At 37.8% G+C, this 16,260-nt stretch overlaps 1 long non-coding RNA gene across 4 annotated transcripts in view; it reads left to right on the forward strand.

Annotated features, from left to right (window-relative positions):
* The first annotated feature begins 412 nt into the window (after window positions 1-412).
* Window positions 413-16,260, forward strand: part of LOC105235765 — a 123,205-nt gene continuing 107,357 nt past the window's right edge. For all 4 annotated transcript variants that reach the window (XR_004628560.1, XR_004628556.1, XR_004628557.1 and 1 more), the window contains exon 1: window positions 413-474. This is a non-coding gene — a long non-coding RNA (uncharacterized LOC105235765). The remainder of the gene's footprint in view (window positions 475-16,260) is intronic.

Raw genomic sequence — 16,260 nt, forward strand, 5'->3', positions numbered from 1 at the left:
TGTGTGAAAATTCTCTTTGGAGTTACAAAATATAATAACCTGCCAATTGCTTGTTCTGTCGCATTTGACAAAACCACCTTGTTTTATGTACATTGTTGGAGCTGCTGACTGAAACGTGTAGAAATAGATGAGACACTGAGAACCTAATTTGATTTAAGAATGCTGAAGAAGGAGCCCACAGCACCAAAGTGATGGCTCAGCTAGTGCTCATAGATGGGCTCCAAACCTGCAGCTACAATATTTTGAGCCCCCTGTGAGTATATTAAGTTAGATTTGTGGGTTACACAGGAAGAAAGGCACTATGTTTGTTTTGTAAGGGAAAGTGCATGGACTTCGGAGATAAACAGGTGGTTATGACTAAACATCCCCTCCCACAGACTCTGGCTAGATTACTATGCAAAATAGTGGTCCAGTTTGACACCCCTGCCTGCAGAGTATGAGAGTTCCTGTTGGCTCCAACTTCCTTAGCATTTGGTATATTCAGACTTTTTAATTTTGGCAGCCATTGGTATTTATTTGTTGTTTTATTTGCATTTCCATTATTGCTAATGAGGTGTAGCGTATTATAAGTTTATTGGCCACTTGGTTTCCTCGTCTGTGAATTGTAGCTTCATAGACTTTCTTCATTGATTTGACCTTTTCTTATTGATTTGTAGTTCATTGATATTCTGAGTGAAAATCTTTTGACTGTTATATATTTTGCCAACTATTCTTGTAGTCTTTAATATGTCTTTTAATTTTGTTTATGGAGTCTCTTGTCATGCAGAATTTTAAAATTTTGATATTGTCAAATTTATCAACCTATTTCCTTCATTGATTATGCTGTTTGTGTCCTGTTTAAGAAATTCTTTACTATGTCAAGGTCATAAAAATAGTCTTTTGTAAATTTCTTCAGAGGGTTTCAAAGGCTTTTTGTTCTTTGAGTTTTGTCTTGTTTTCATTTAGTTCTCCAGAATATCTCGATTTCACTTCAAAGTTAAGTTTTAAGTAAGGACCTAATTTTTTCCATGCGGAAAACCAGTTTACTTGTGCCATTTACTAAACATCTAACTTTTCTCCATGATATTTAGTTCATTTCTATTTTATATACCAGATTTCTGCATATTTTTCAGTCTGTTTTGACATTTGTTATTTTGTTCTAAGAATATAATTTTTCATAGCTTTCATTATGATTTATTCTTCAACCTATATATTACTTAGCAGTATGACTTTTAGTTACATATTTTTAGATATCTCTTATTGGCTATTTCTAATTTAATTGTTATGTGATAATAGGATATGATCTGTAGAATAGCTGTTATGGGGAATATGTTGAGACTTCCTTTGTGGACTAGTGAGTGGTCAGTCTTTGAAAATTTTTATGTGTAGAACATCAAATCAAAAAAAAGAAGGAAAAAATTTTTTATTATTACACTACATCAAAAACTAATCATGTACTATATGTTGGCTAATTGAAAAGAAAATTTTTATGTGCACTTGAAAATTAGTTGAATGTGGAGTTCAAATCATACCTAGTAGATAAAACATGGTAATGTGTGGTATTCAAATCCTCTATAGTCATACTAGCTTTACAAATGCTCAGTCTCAGTTTCTAAAAGATAATTTAAAATGTTCTGCTTGGATGGTGGATTACTGAATTACTCCTTATAATTTTATCATTTTTTGCTTTATATGTTTCGCATAGTGCTGTTAGCTGCAAAGAAGTCAGGATTTCTGCATTTTCTTTATGTATTTTTCATTATTATACATTGTGTGCTTATCTTCAGTGAATTCAGTTTACTGTTATTTTGTTTTCCTTTGCAAGTTTCCTAATGTGAAGTCAATTCTAGAATGCGGTTTCCCATTTCCCTCAATCTGGCCCCATGGGTTCCACCATTTCTGATCTATTTTCATATTAACTTCTTGGGTTTTGGTCTTGCTTAATTACTTCAGTGTAGAATTCCAGTTTCTTGTGGTTGACTCTTTTTTCATCCATGGCCCTATGTGAACTGTAAGCTTCTTTTCTTAAATTTCAATTCCGTTAATTAACATATAGTTCCACAGGTAGAGGTCGGTGATTCATGAGTTGTATATAACAAACAGTGCTCACTACATCAGGTGCCCTCTTTAATGTCCATCACCCAGCCACCCCATCCCCCAACCCCCCTCCCCTGTAGCAACCCTCAGTTTATTTCCTATGATTTAGAGTCTCTTATGGTTTGTCTTCCTCTCTGATTTCATCTTGTTTTATTTTTCCCTCCCTTCCCCTATGCTCCTTTTTTCTGTTTCTTAAATTCCACATTTGAGTGAAATTATATGATAATTGTCTTTCTCTGATTGACTTATTTTGCTTAGCATAATGCCCTCTAGTTCCATCCACGTCATTGCAAATGGTAAGATTTCTTTTTTTTTTTGATGGCTGAGAAATATTCCTGTATGTGTGTGGTATACATATATACCACATCTTCTTTATCCATTCATCTGTCGATGGACATCTCGACTCTTTCCACAGTTTGGCTATTTGTGGACATTGCTGCTATGCACGTTGGGGTGCAGATACATTTATATCTTGGGGGTAAATACCTAGTAGTGCACTTGCTGGGTCATAGGGTAGCACTATTTTTGACTTTTTGAGGAACCTCCACACTGTTTTCCAGAGTGGCTGCACCAGCTTGCATTCCCACCAGCAGTATAAGAGGGTTCCCCTTTCTTCAAATCCTCGCCAACATCTGTCATTTCCTGACTTGTTAATTTTATCCATTCTGACCATTGTGAGTTGTTATCTTATCGTGGTTTTGATTTGTATTTCCCTGATACTGAATGAGATTGAGCATTTTTTCCTGTGTCTGTTGGACATTTGTATGTCTTCTTCGCAATTTTGTAAGCTTCTTCGTATATTCTCAGTCAGTTGGTGGAATTTTTCAGTTGTCATGTGCAGCTCTTGTTTGAAGTCTTTTGTGTCTCTCAATGTTATGCTTTAGAGCAGCTCTAGCAGCAGGAAAGCTTTCACTGTTAGCACCCATTCCCCTTTTCCACAGCCCTTCAACATTAAGGTTTATATTTGCCTATAATGACTCGTAAACCATTTATCTGCAACCTCTGATCATCCCCGCTCTATGTGTCCTGTTATTTCTAGCTCCTGAGTTTTCAAGGATCTCTTTTCAGTTTTATATTTACTTACATATTTTCAATTTTTTCGATGTAATTTTCTACATTTCCTCTTCAATTTATGTGCAACTCTGTGTGTATGTGTATATAGGGGTGAGGAGATGATAATTCCAAGTAAGTTAATTCTGCTAAATTAACCACATATACCCAAATCATGAGTATTTTTTTGTTTTTAATTTAAAATTAAAAATAATGTCTTCAAGACATCAGATAACAGATTTTTCTCTCTTTTTTTTGACATGTTTTTCTCATTTAACTATTAATGATTCTCCTGGCCTTAGATATAATCTAAAATAAGTATTTTGAGGTGTGCCTGGGTGGCTCAGTTGGTTGAGCAGCCAGCTCTTGGGTTTTGGCTCATGTCATGATCTCAAGGTCCTGGGATCAGGCCCTGTATCTGGCTCCACACTCAGTGGGCTGTCTGCTTAAGTGTTCTCTCTTTCTCCCTCTGCTCATGCTCTCTCTCTCTCTTTCTCTCTCTCAAATAAATAAGCCTTAAAAAAACAAAAAAAACAAAAGACGAGTGTCTAGGTGGCTCAGTTGGTTAAATGTCTGCCTTCGTTCGGCACAGATCATGATGCCAGCATCCTGGGATCAAGCCCCTTGTTGGGCTCCCTGCTCAGCAGGGAGTCTGCTTATCTTCTCCCTCTGACCTTCCCCACACCCCCACCCCTGATCATGCTCATTCACACTCACTCTCTCTCAAATAAATAAATAAAATCTTTAAAAATAAGTAAGTATTTTGAATAGTGACATAATAGTACATGGAAGAGGTAAAAACACTTATATCTACTATTTCCCTATTGATAGTTTTACTTACTGCTACTATATTCAATGCTATAGTAAAAATACCTTCCACTTATTACATATTTGCATTTTTAACCTATAAAGCAAATAGCCAAAAATAGTTTCTTAGTTGTAATGGATGTATTTTATTTTACTTCATTTTAACAGATATGTATATTATTCTATTTTTTTCTATAAAATTTACATTCCCATCAACAACATTTGATATTGTCAGTTACACCACATCCTTTCAGCATCATTGGGTATTACTGCAGCTTTTTTTTTTTTTTAATGAAGTATAGATGACATGTAATACTACATTCACTTCAGGTATATAACATAGTGATTCAATAATTATATACCTTATAAAATGTTCACCATGGTAAGTATAGTTACCATCTGTCACCACACAAAGTTATTACAATATTATTGACTATAATCCCTATGCCATACTTTTCATCCCAGTGACTTAGTTATTTTATAACTGGAAATTTATACCTCTTAATCCCTCTTAATCCCTTTCACTACCCCCCCACACACACACACACTCCCCTTCCCTTCTGGCCACCATAAATTTGTTCTCTGGATTTATGAGTCCGGTTCTATTTTTGTTTATTTGTTTTGTTTTTTAGATTCCACATGTAGGTGAAATCATATGGTATTTGTCTTTGTCTTTTTCTTGATAGTTTTTCTTGCAGTTTTTAACTTTTGTCGAGCTTATAAGTGGAATATGGTTTTAGTTAGCATTTCTCTGGCTACATGTGGGATTGGGTATCATGTCAGAAAGCTTTTGGATTTCTTTTTCTGTGATTTGTCTGTATTCTTGCCCCTGGATCATTTTCTTTTTATAGATTTGTCACTGTAGATGATATTAAGGATGTTCATATGGTCAAATATACATATTTTCTTTGATTAAATATGGATTTTGTTTGTAAGTTGTTTCTAATACTGTTTATTCAGATACAAATTTTTTATTAATCCTTTTGAATCTAACTTTTTAACTTAATATATACAAGTTGTTAAGGGTCTTTTTTGGTCACACAGCTGATTATGTTGGCATCATTTATTTTTTAGAAATGGGAAAGCTGACTTTCACTAACAATACTTGGTACTATCAAAGTAAATCATTATTTTATCTGAATAGAGTTAATTTTTCATCCTTTTTACCCCTCCCTCACTCTTATTTTTTCTTATCATAGAAGTCTGGAGTTATATAATTGTTTTCTAATTTAGGCTCTAACCCAGATCTTCGGGTCAATAAGAATCCTCTAAATTAGATTCTTCACTTTACTAAGAGTAGTGGTTCTTAAACTAACATACACCAGTGTTATCCAAATGCTTATTAAAACACAAATTGCTGGACTACATACCCAGAGTCTGCAATTTAGCCAATTTAACATAGGGTCAAATAATTTTCATGTCTAATAGGTTTCAAATGATGGTGAGGCTGCTGTTCCAGGTACCACAGTTTGAGAACCATTAGCTTAGGAAAATGGCCTTTAACTCCAGAGGCATCCAGAGAACTGTTAAAAGATTTGGAAGTTGAAGTCCTACCCCGGATCAATTAAATTAGCTTCTAATTTAGATAATGTTTCCTTGGCTCTATCCTGAGGACAAAATCCACAGTCAGCTCTTTTTATATGTGGGGATGGGGAGTGGCCTGATTATCTCAGCTTTTTGGAAGAAAGTTTTGTAATTAGTTATTCTGGACATCATTGCATTTTTCATTCCTGTTCTTCATAGTTATTACTTCTAAATGCATAGTTTCTTAGCAGTTTGATTTGGAGGAACAGTTCACAACTTTGTCAGTCCATTCCTGTACCTTTTTCAGAATGTGGAATGCTTTGCTCTGGTTTCAGAATTCATGAGTATATTCATCTAATATTTTTTGTGTCTTTAGTATATATGTTTGAGGCTTGGGGAAAAAATAATAAAAACAACAAATGATTCTAGCTGCATGAGTAGGTATGTTATCATTAACTCTTTACAGATAAGTAAATTGAGTCTCCAAGGAAGCAAATAATATGGTCAGGATTTCACAGTCAGTATGATTATGAGTCCCAGTTACTTACATAGGCAGCATGGCTCCAGGCGGGTACATTGAATTGTCCTAGAATGTGTTGGTTCATAACCTCCTTGGGAGCTTCCCAGGTGTAATCTGAAACTGGCCCCCAAATGTGGAGGGCAGGGAGAGACCAAAGAAAGAGGCAGTCTACTCTAGGTTGGTAGGTGGTAGTTTTAATAAACAAATGGAACTTAATATGAGACATGTCTTAGGTGGCAGCAAGATGAGTGGGTCCCTTCAGTTTGTTTCCTGAGATTAGGAGTCTCTTATTGTTTGTCTCCCTCTCTGGTTTCTTCTTGTTTCAAACAAACTGAGGGTTGCTGGAAAGGAGGGGGGTGGGAGGGATGGGGTAACTGGGTGATGGACTTTGGAAAGGATATGTGTTGTGGTGAGCACTGTGTGTTGTGTAAGACTGATGAATTACAGACCTGTACTCCTGAAACAAATAATACATTTATGCTATTTTTTTTAAAGTAAAAAAAAAAAAAAAAGATTAGTGGGTCCCTGTACCCATCTGCCAAATCTTAAAGATTTATGTAGAGGCCTTGCATTCATTCAGTATATTCTGCAGGTGTTCTCAACACCACATCACCATCTCAAGGCTGTGTCCTTGGAGCAGCCTCTGGGAGTGGCAAAGGCAAGTGGAACCCACATTCCAAGGACAGGGGAGCAGGTGAGGAGCCTCCAAGCACTCAGTCCATCTCACAGGTCAGCCAGTGGTGTGTCTTCTTAAAATTCTTCCCAAGGCAGGCCTGGGTGGCTCAGTCAGTTAAGCATCTGACTCTTCGTTTTGGCTCAGGTCATGATCTCTGGGTTGTGAGATCAAGCCCCACATCAGGCTCCCCATTCAGTGGGGAGTCTGCTTGAGATTCTCTCTCTCCCTTTCCTTCTGCCCGTTCCTCCCCCACCATAATAAATAAATAAATCTTAAAACAAACAAACAAACAAACAAAAAACAACAACCTTCCCCAATAAGATGAACTGTCAGAATGATCTATTTCTCACTCTTGTGTGATCTACTTACTGGGTAGCAGGCAGTTGGCCAGAACACCACCTCCTTGACTCTAAGCAGGGAGGTCCACCTTGTTGAGTTCAATGAATGGGGCAAGGAAATAGACGAGTGTACTCAACATGTATACAAATGGATTGAAGAGACAGAGAAGCCTACTTATATCTTCCAGAAATTTCTCAACATTTCTGTTCTGTTGCTGAAACCCTCTTTAGATTCTTAGCAAAATTATAGAATTACATTTCTTCTTATGTCCTTTCCATTGCTGTGCCATGTGTTGAGACAGAATAAGGTTAAATTCATCCTCAGTGCCTCAACCTGAAAAGAAAGACATCTGAATTTCTGACTTTAATTCACAATAAAGAGTCTATGACCTTGAAATAAATACTTTATCTTATTGGGCTTGATTTTTTTCTTCTGAAGAAGTAATAATTTGAAATAGGTAATTTAAAAAGTTATTTCTAATTCTAATATAAAATGCAATGTTAGCTCCAAGTGTGACAAGTGAAACCTTTTAGCAACAATGAACTGTTCCCACAACATTATTCTCAGATTTCTTATATGTCTCATTATACTGATTTGTTGTGATCACGCAATAATTTCTCAGTCCCCCAAAGAACAATCTGTTTACCTGGTTTTTATAAAAACATTAGGGAAAACAGAAATCACTCCCAAAGCAAACCCAAAATGGGGTTGGGGGAAGGGGAGAGAGAGAGCAAGAATGAAAATATGAATCTCTGATCTTGAGGTGCTGTTAGTCAAACAAATGAGAAAAGAAATAATTCCAACTGACTGTATTTCAATTTTACTGGAATTTATTAATGCATATATAAAGTGTTTTGTGGTGCATAGTTAGAATTGCTGTATCTATGTCATATATTATCAGGGTGACTGCTATTACCAGAATACATTATATTATAAACCTCTCTTCTGTTTCCAGGGAGATGAACTGACAGTGGCATACAGATGTCTCCAATGGCAGGCAGTGTTTCTTTTTGTTTAAAATACTTTACAAAGAATCCCCATTCAAGAGAACACGTCTAAGCATGCTCATCTATGAATACATATACTTTGCAGATCTGAACTTGACTATAGATACAAGGATATGGATATATAGGTGTTCATTAATGGCTGAGTAGTTAAGGAACTTAGAGAACAATTTCAAATATAACTCCCTTAATCTCTTTCCAAGATGCATGCTCAAGTAATTATGTCATATACTTCTGATTTCTAAGGACAGCTATTTTTAAAATTCGGCATGTATGTTTTCCATAATTTGCAGAGTAGGGAATACATTTTGTACAGTGGCAAAACATTTTCCCTTGAAAGTTAGCACTCGTTTAAAAGACTTTTCCTTAAAATAAATAACTAACTGATATAGTAAGCAGTTTGGAGATTAGATCAGGATTAAAATTTAAAATAGTAGAGTTAACATTCATTCCTTTTGTTGTGTATTCCTTTTTTTCCTTCTTTTTTTAAGTGGCTGAAACTCTGGCTGTATCTATGGCTTCACTACTCAATTTCCTTAAGCAACAGCTGTATAAATATGGTCATAATGTATTAGTTTTGATTCCTGAAAAGTAGAGTTTGAGACAGAGATTTACATGCAATAAATTTGCTGGGTGAATGTTCTCAGGAACAACACCTGTGAGGGAATGAAAAAGACAGGATGGGCAGCGGGAGAGGCTGAACTATGATGCAGCTGTAACAAAGACCTTGGCCAAGTCCACAGGGAGCTCTGGAGCTGGTCTGGTCCTTCCAAGTTGTGAATCCAGGCAAGGTGGCCATGTCTTTGTACCCTGCACAGAGCAGTCATTGGATGTGGTCTACCATGCGGACGGGATGCAACCTTAGGTGAGGCAGCGTACTTCTGCAAAGGGTGACTTCTGAATATTTTGTTTAGGACTAAGACAGGCATGGCATTAGAGAACCAGAGTTTTATACTGTTTTCCACAAATTATGGCAGCCACCAGAAAAATATTATAGAGAGTATGAGTATTAGATGGCAATGATGAATTTCCATTTACTAATTACACATAAGTATGAAAATGTATTCTAAAATTATGTGTATATAGAATATGCTTTGCCTAAGGAACTCAAAGTTTAAGTCATCAAATTTGTTTGAATCAAGATGTTTCTTATAATGGGATAACTAAGAATAAATATGCAGTCTGAGCAGGGAATATAAGTGAATGTAAGGAATGAATATGAATTTATGTAGATCTTTTCACTACATATGTTTGCAGAGGACATCATATATTTTGTGTACCCTATGGGTGTTTAAAAGGACTTTCTTATAGTTATTAATCTGATTTAGTATTAATTTGACTAAAGCGGCATATATGCATACATCTGGAATCCGACCCTGACTTTCAGGTCTACACCATCCACACTCTTGACAAAACCTGTCATCTCTTGACTGGATTACTGCAGTAGCTTCTTACATGGTGCCCCATCCTTGCTCCGTATACAGTCTGGTTTCAGCACATCAGCCTGCATGATATTGTTAAACTGTAAGAAGATGGCAACGACTTTGCTTAAAAGACTATCCTGCCTTCTGATGTTATTCAGTAAAAGCAGAAGTCCTTACGTTGGCCTCCAGGGCCCTACATGATGTGACCGCTGACTTGTCTTCCTACTCTGCTGTCACTTGCTCTGCTCTGGGCATACCGGTGTTTTTGCTATTTCCCGAACACGCTGTCTCAGGGAGCTTGCTGTTTTCTCTGCTGGAATGCTCTTTCTCCACATAATTGCATGGCTTACTTCCTCATTTCCTTTAAACACTTACTCAAAAATTTTCTCAGCGATTCTTCCTGGATATCCTACCTAAAATTTCAACCATCTTTTCTTACCCCAACATGCTGGGCTCTTTTCTTTCCGTACTTAATACTTAGCATTACTTATCAGGTACATATTTTATTTTTTCTTCTTGCTTATTGTCTATCTGTCCTATGAAAATAAAAAATCCCATGAAGGCTGAGGGTTTTGTTTGTTTGTTGTTTTGTTTTTTTGTCTTTTTCTTTTATCCCTCTAGCCACAGTGTCAAAAACTATTGCTTGGCACACAATAGACACTCAGTAAATTTGTACTGACTGAAAGAAGATTTAGATGGCAAACGTGAATATATAGTTAGTGCTTTTACACAGTTGGTCCCCAGCCTCGAGTTGCTATAAGACATAGCTTACACTAGAAAGGAGAAGAAAAGAATATCTCTGAGGCCTACCTCCTCTGCTTTCTTCAGAGAGCAAGCGTTTTCAGAATAGTGAAAAGCTTAGTGTTAATTATGCTCTGGGCCTTCCTCCATGAGTCAGCAAGAAAGCTGAGAGGAGAGATGGCTCTCCAGAATCATGTAGATGCATTTGTGCCCAACTGTGAATCTGAGAGACAACACTGTTATCCCGTGGGTGTCAATAAAAAGAAACCTAGGGCTAGTGAGAACAATAAAAATATCATGCTGATTATTAAGAAACCGTATCCCGTTTTTTTTCCTCTCCGAACTAGCCATTACCTAGTTCCTGTTTAAAATGGAAAAAGAAACTCCAAGATTAATTTAAGAGATTGGCTCTGGGTTAAACCCACACTCTGCTATCTACGAAATGCTCTCTGTATTCAGTATCTAAAAAAATGTTTCCGTGTCATCTGCAGCATGAATATAACAATTCTTATGAAGCTGCAGGAGAAATGCTTTAGAATGTCAACTTTTTGAAAAGTATGTTGAAATTTGGTTTTCAGTTTGCATTAAAAATTACTTTTTGTAACACCGTAGGATGTCAAGTGCAAAGCTTGCTTCTTGCTTGTGACTTCTGTCATTTTTATAAATCTCACAGGATCTGTGCTGTCAGATGTTAGCTCTTCCCGTATGATGCTTCTAGAACCAATAAAACATCAGAAAAGTTGTGTCTAACTGCTGGTAGGCCATTTGAAGCATAGTGAGAAATTGAGAAGAAAGAGCATGGCTGGTGACTATATAAGGCTCATGTGAGCTCTACCTTCTCCATGTGTTATCCGTGGCCATCATAGTTACAATCATCTCAGGACTATAACAATGAGGAACTCTGAAACAAATGTCATGAGCACCACAGGCATTAACCAGTCTGTGGCCTCTTACTTCAAGATCACTTTGGATGCTATTCTAAAACTATCCAATATAGTGGGACCCCCTCCCCTGCATATCTGTGCTGACAGGAAAGCATAAGAGATGGCTTATAGTGCAGTTCTTCTCAGTTCTGAATACTAAAGATGGAGCATGCTGCTTATCCTTTTTACTTTGAGCAAAGCCTCAGAAAAACCAGAATAGCTTATGGCCCATTAGAATGCAGGTGGTACAGGATGCTAAGCACCTCATCACTGCGGCTAAGTGCCCAGGAGCGAAATCATGACTTATACATTTCCAGTCTTCCCTGGCTACAGATTTTGAAGTTTGGGGGCTCGATAGAAATTGGATTTGGATAAGCACAGATGCTGGCACAGTATTCAGATACCCCCAAATATTCAGTTGCATGACCAGTCCTTCCTGTTCTCTCAGGAAGGGAACATAAAAAGGCCAATAAGCCAGTTTTACTTTAAAAGCTATATATACACACATATATTTTTAAAGCTATATATACATATGTGTATATATATGTATATATGTGTATATATATGGCTTTATTAAAAATAGAATTTATTAGGGGCGCCTGGGTGGCACAGCGGTTAAGCGTCTGCCTTCGGCTCAGGGCGTGATCCCGGCGTTATGGGATCGACCCACATCAGGCTCTTCCTCTATGAGCCTGCTTCTTCCTGTCCCACTCCCCCTGCTTGTGTTCCCTCTCTCGCTGGCTGTCTCTATCTCTGTCGAATAAATAAATTAAAAAAAAAATAGAATTTATTAAAAATGGGATTTCAGTGCCCAAGGGTGCCACTGATATAGGGTGGCCCACTGTCTTTCTGACATTGTGAGCATGTCCTGTTTCTTTGAACACTGCTATGGCCTGTATGGGTTGAGGGCTGTCAGTGCCTGAAAGGGAGAATGGGGCCCACCATGCCCAAGTCCTGGTTGCTTGAGGCCCTCTAAGCCTAACAGCATGGCAGGCAGACATTTGCCAGTCAGAACTAAAAAGGGTAGACACTCTCCATTTTTCACTCTGCTCAGCCATCAGAGGAGTTACCTCCTGTATGCGGAATGCCGGCATGTCCCAAAGGAAAGTAGACATTCCATCCAATCTCAAATGGCTGTTTATCAACATGACTCCAGAATCTTATAGTTTGAGATGATCTGTTTGCCCGCTGCTTTTTTCGTGAACGTTTTGCCATCACATAGACAGCGTCTAATGTAGCTTGTCTTAAGGATTTGAATCTTCAGCCAGAAATGACTCAAAGCCCTCTGCCCCTTACTGGAACATCTGTCTCTTCTCCAGCAAGTCCCAGATTGTTTGAGTACAGCCACAAAACCTTGCCCCAGCTTGCTTTCAGCTGGTGCACATGCATGTGCGAGCATGCACAGTTTGTAGCACACCTCCCTTTCTCCGTAGCCACAGTGCTCAAGTGTGGGGTCATTAGGTATCTTAGAGGCACGGGGCAGTGAGGCTTGGGATACCCGGCAACACAAACTGTACAGAGGGTTCTACACTTTCTATGTGCTTTGGACCGAAAGGGAAGAATAACATTGACAGAACAGGCTGCTGTGAGGATTAGAAGGGATTAAGGCAAAGCCTGGCTGGAAGGGTTTGTTAGCCATGTGACTCTCTGAAGGTATTATGAGCTTCTCAGATAAAAGGGCCAGGCGCTCACAGTATCTTTCTGAGAACACCAGCACTGTTTCTCTCATAGGCTATTTGACTGTATCTCCACGTTACAGACTCCGTGGAAATGGAGTGGGACAATTATCCAGTTGTTTGCAGAAAGAAATAAGGAGTAATTTTTCTAATATGAAGAGATTAGCTTCTTGCTATTCAGCCCTCCCCACCTTTTATTCAGCAAGGCTGACATTTGTCATCCATGCCTTTATGATAGAGCTCAAATATGGTCTAACTTCTTTGTTGAACATCTCATTGTAGCTGCTGATAAAATCTGCTGTAAAGGAACACAAAGACAATCTCATGAAAATGGAAAGAAATGATTCTATGTACTATAGAGCAGATAAGACAGAGGCATATATTATGCTTTATTCTGCTTTTGGATTGCTAGCCTATCTAAAGTCCAAAGCTAAAAGTTGTATCTGTATTGGTGTGACTTGGGAATGTTCCTTGCGTTGAGGCATCATTTGACAAGGAGATAACAACCTGTGTTAAGAGAGTGAGAGCATCTCTCGGAAGACTGGCAGGAATAGTAATGGAGAAATGTGCTGTGCAGATGGAAATCAACACTTCAAAGTGAGTGGTATTGAATTCTCTTTGGAGACAGGGTGGAATTTTTGGTTATCCCAAAAAGCAAATAGTTTTACTTTTTGTCCAAAGGCAAGATTATCTGATAAAAGATACTAGACTATTGTAGATTCCATTGAGGCAGGTCCTCTCCCTCCCTTCTGGGCACATGCCATGCTCATTCCCAGCTCCTGGTATTTAATAGTGCTGTTCCCTTTGCTGAAATTCTTTCCTCAACCATCTTCCCATGCAAATACCATCCACCCTTCATAATATAAGCTAGTGGTAGTTACACAATACCTTCTGTGTCTAATCACTAAATTAAACTTTTATATATAGTATTCACTGCAATCCTGATCACAACTAACTCTGTAAGCTAAAAGCTATTATTATAAATTTACAAATAGTTAAATTGGTGCCATAGGAATCCAGCAACTTGTCCAAAACCATTCAGTTAGTGAATGGAGAAATCCAAACTTGAATCTGGGTTCTCTGCACCTGCGCATGCTCTCTTAACCATTATGCCACATTTCTTCCTATAGTGGGCCAAATATCCTTGCATGTTAGTAAAGCTTTCACTATAAATTCCTGTCCATAGTCATATGCTTTCTTTTCATTTCAATTGTACGCATTGTTGGCAACATTCATTCCAGTCCTTGATCTTATACTATTCTAGATAATTATCTAAGGTATTTATTAAATGAAAAATTTTCCCCATGAGGTTATATCTTCTTTAAGAGTGCTATATATTTTTCATTCTGCTAGTGTATTTCTAGTATTGTACTGTCTTGATAATAAATACTCAGTAATACCTAGTGATTGAACTAACTAGGTCAGTTAATATAGGTGCAATAAGTGATAAAACGTTAAAAGTAACACTGCATTCATCCTTCTGGAACCCATTTTGCTACATATTACTAAATTATGGCCAAGGAAGCTTTCACTATACCTATAGGATCACCCTTTAAAGTGTCAAGCTGATCAGAATACTGTAGAAATTCAGCTCTATTCTGCAGGCAGGACAAGTGAGTACATTCCTGAACAGCAGTTCAGTAGTGAATAGGTCAGAGGGCTGTCAAGTAAGACACTAAAGTGATGTGCTGAAAACAAGCCAGAAGCAATACAAAAATCAATGAAGACATCTGAGAAATAGCTGGGGATGACCAGACCTTCTGGGCAGGATGTGATCTAGCTTATCCAGAAACCAACCACTACTAAGAGACCAAACAGAAGAGACCTAAGTGGCATTAGGCTTCCTTTTTTGAGGATCTGGGAGACATAACAAGATAAACACATATGTATAATTGACACTTCTGAGTGTGCTGGTCATCAGGCATCAGTAAGCTAATTCTGAGCCTCCTGGAGAGCATCCTTAGCATAGAACAAGAAGGAGTTAAATGTCTATTACAGCAGATGTCCCATAGTCTAGTGATTAAGAAAATGGGTTCTGAGCTGGGGCTGTCTGTTTGACCAGCACTCATAGATGTGAGACCTTGCATAAGTTATCCAACTGCTCCATGCCTTGGCCCTTATTTCAAGCTATAGCACACAGTAGAAAGAAGTCCTATCATATTAGCTATTTTAAATAAGGTGATAATGTAAATGCTATTACATTTCTTAGCACAGTGGTTGGCCATATTAAATATGTACTCAGTAATGAAAATAATACAGTGATAGAGAAAGATGAAAGTGGTTGATGTAGGCACTTAGAAGGTATAAAACCACTCATTTACTCAATAAATATTTTTTGAGAATCTACTCGGGCTAGGTGTTGGGTGCAGACTCTAAACAAAATCATTCTGTGCCCTAAACCACTCATTTATTCAATAAATATTTTTTGAGAATCTACTCAGGCTAGATGCTGGGTACAGACTCTAAACAAAATCATTCTGAATATACAATACTTCTGTGGAGCTTAGAATCCAGGAAGGAGATAGACCATAAACAAGTAAACATAGAACTGTATAGTTCTCAATTATGAAAAAGTGTTTTGAAGGAAAATTATGGGGATGAGTGTGGAGAAAAATGAAAGAGGAGTTATTTTAGTATTTTTTTTAATTAAAGTATAGTTGACACACAATGTTAGTTTCAGGTGGACAACAGTGATTTGACAAATCTATACGTTATGCTATGCTCACCGCAAGTGTAGCTACTGTCTGTAGCCATATAACACTATTAATACCACAACTCTGTTCCCTATGCTGTATCTTTATCTCTGTGATTTATTCATCCCATAACTGGAAGGCTGTACCTCCCACTCCCCTTCACTCATTTTGCCCATTTCCCCACCCTCTACCCCTCTGGCAATACCTTGTTCTATGTGTATTTATGGGTCTGTTTCTGGTTTTTGTTCATTTGTTTGTTTTGTTCTTTAGATTCTGCATATAAGTGATGTCATGGGGTATTTGTCCTTCTCTGTCTGACTGACTTAGCATAATAACAGAGAAGACCTATTTTAAGTTGGATGGGAGGGACAGCCTTGTTCAGGGTGTAACATCAAACTGAAACTTCATGAAGATCAAGAGAATGCAATGAAGACAACAGGTAGAGTGGAAAAGACATCCAGGCAGAAGGAGTCCCATCACTTCAAGTCCTAAGGATGGAAAAATCTTGACTTGATCTATCAGATGAAAGAAGGCTAAAATGATAAACCAGAAATGGAGAAGGAGAGAATGACTCAGAGACAGGTTGGAGGCAGGAGAATTTGTATAAGTTGGTTCAGGGCTTCATAAGCTAAAATGAGGAGCTTGGATTTAATTGCCAGGGCGATAGGAGGTTACTGAAAGAATCCAATTTAGGTTGTCAGCTTTATGGTGTTGCTGGGGCAAGAATGGAAGAATGAAGACCAATGAGAAAGCCATCCTAGTAGCCCAAGCCAGAGACGACAGTGGGTGGTGGCTTAGGCGTGGGTG

The sequence above is a fragment of the Ailuropoda melanoleuca genome, chromosome 1 (assembly GCF_002007445.2).
Source record: "Ailuropoda melanoleuca isolate Jingjing chromosome 1, ASM200744v2, whole genome shotgun sequence".
Lineage (NCBI taxonomy): Eukaryota > Metazoa > Chordata > Mammalia > Carnivora > Ursidae > Ailuropoda > Ailuropoda melanoleuca.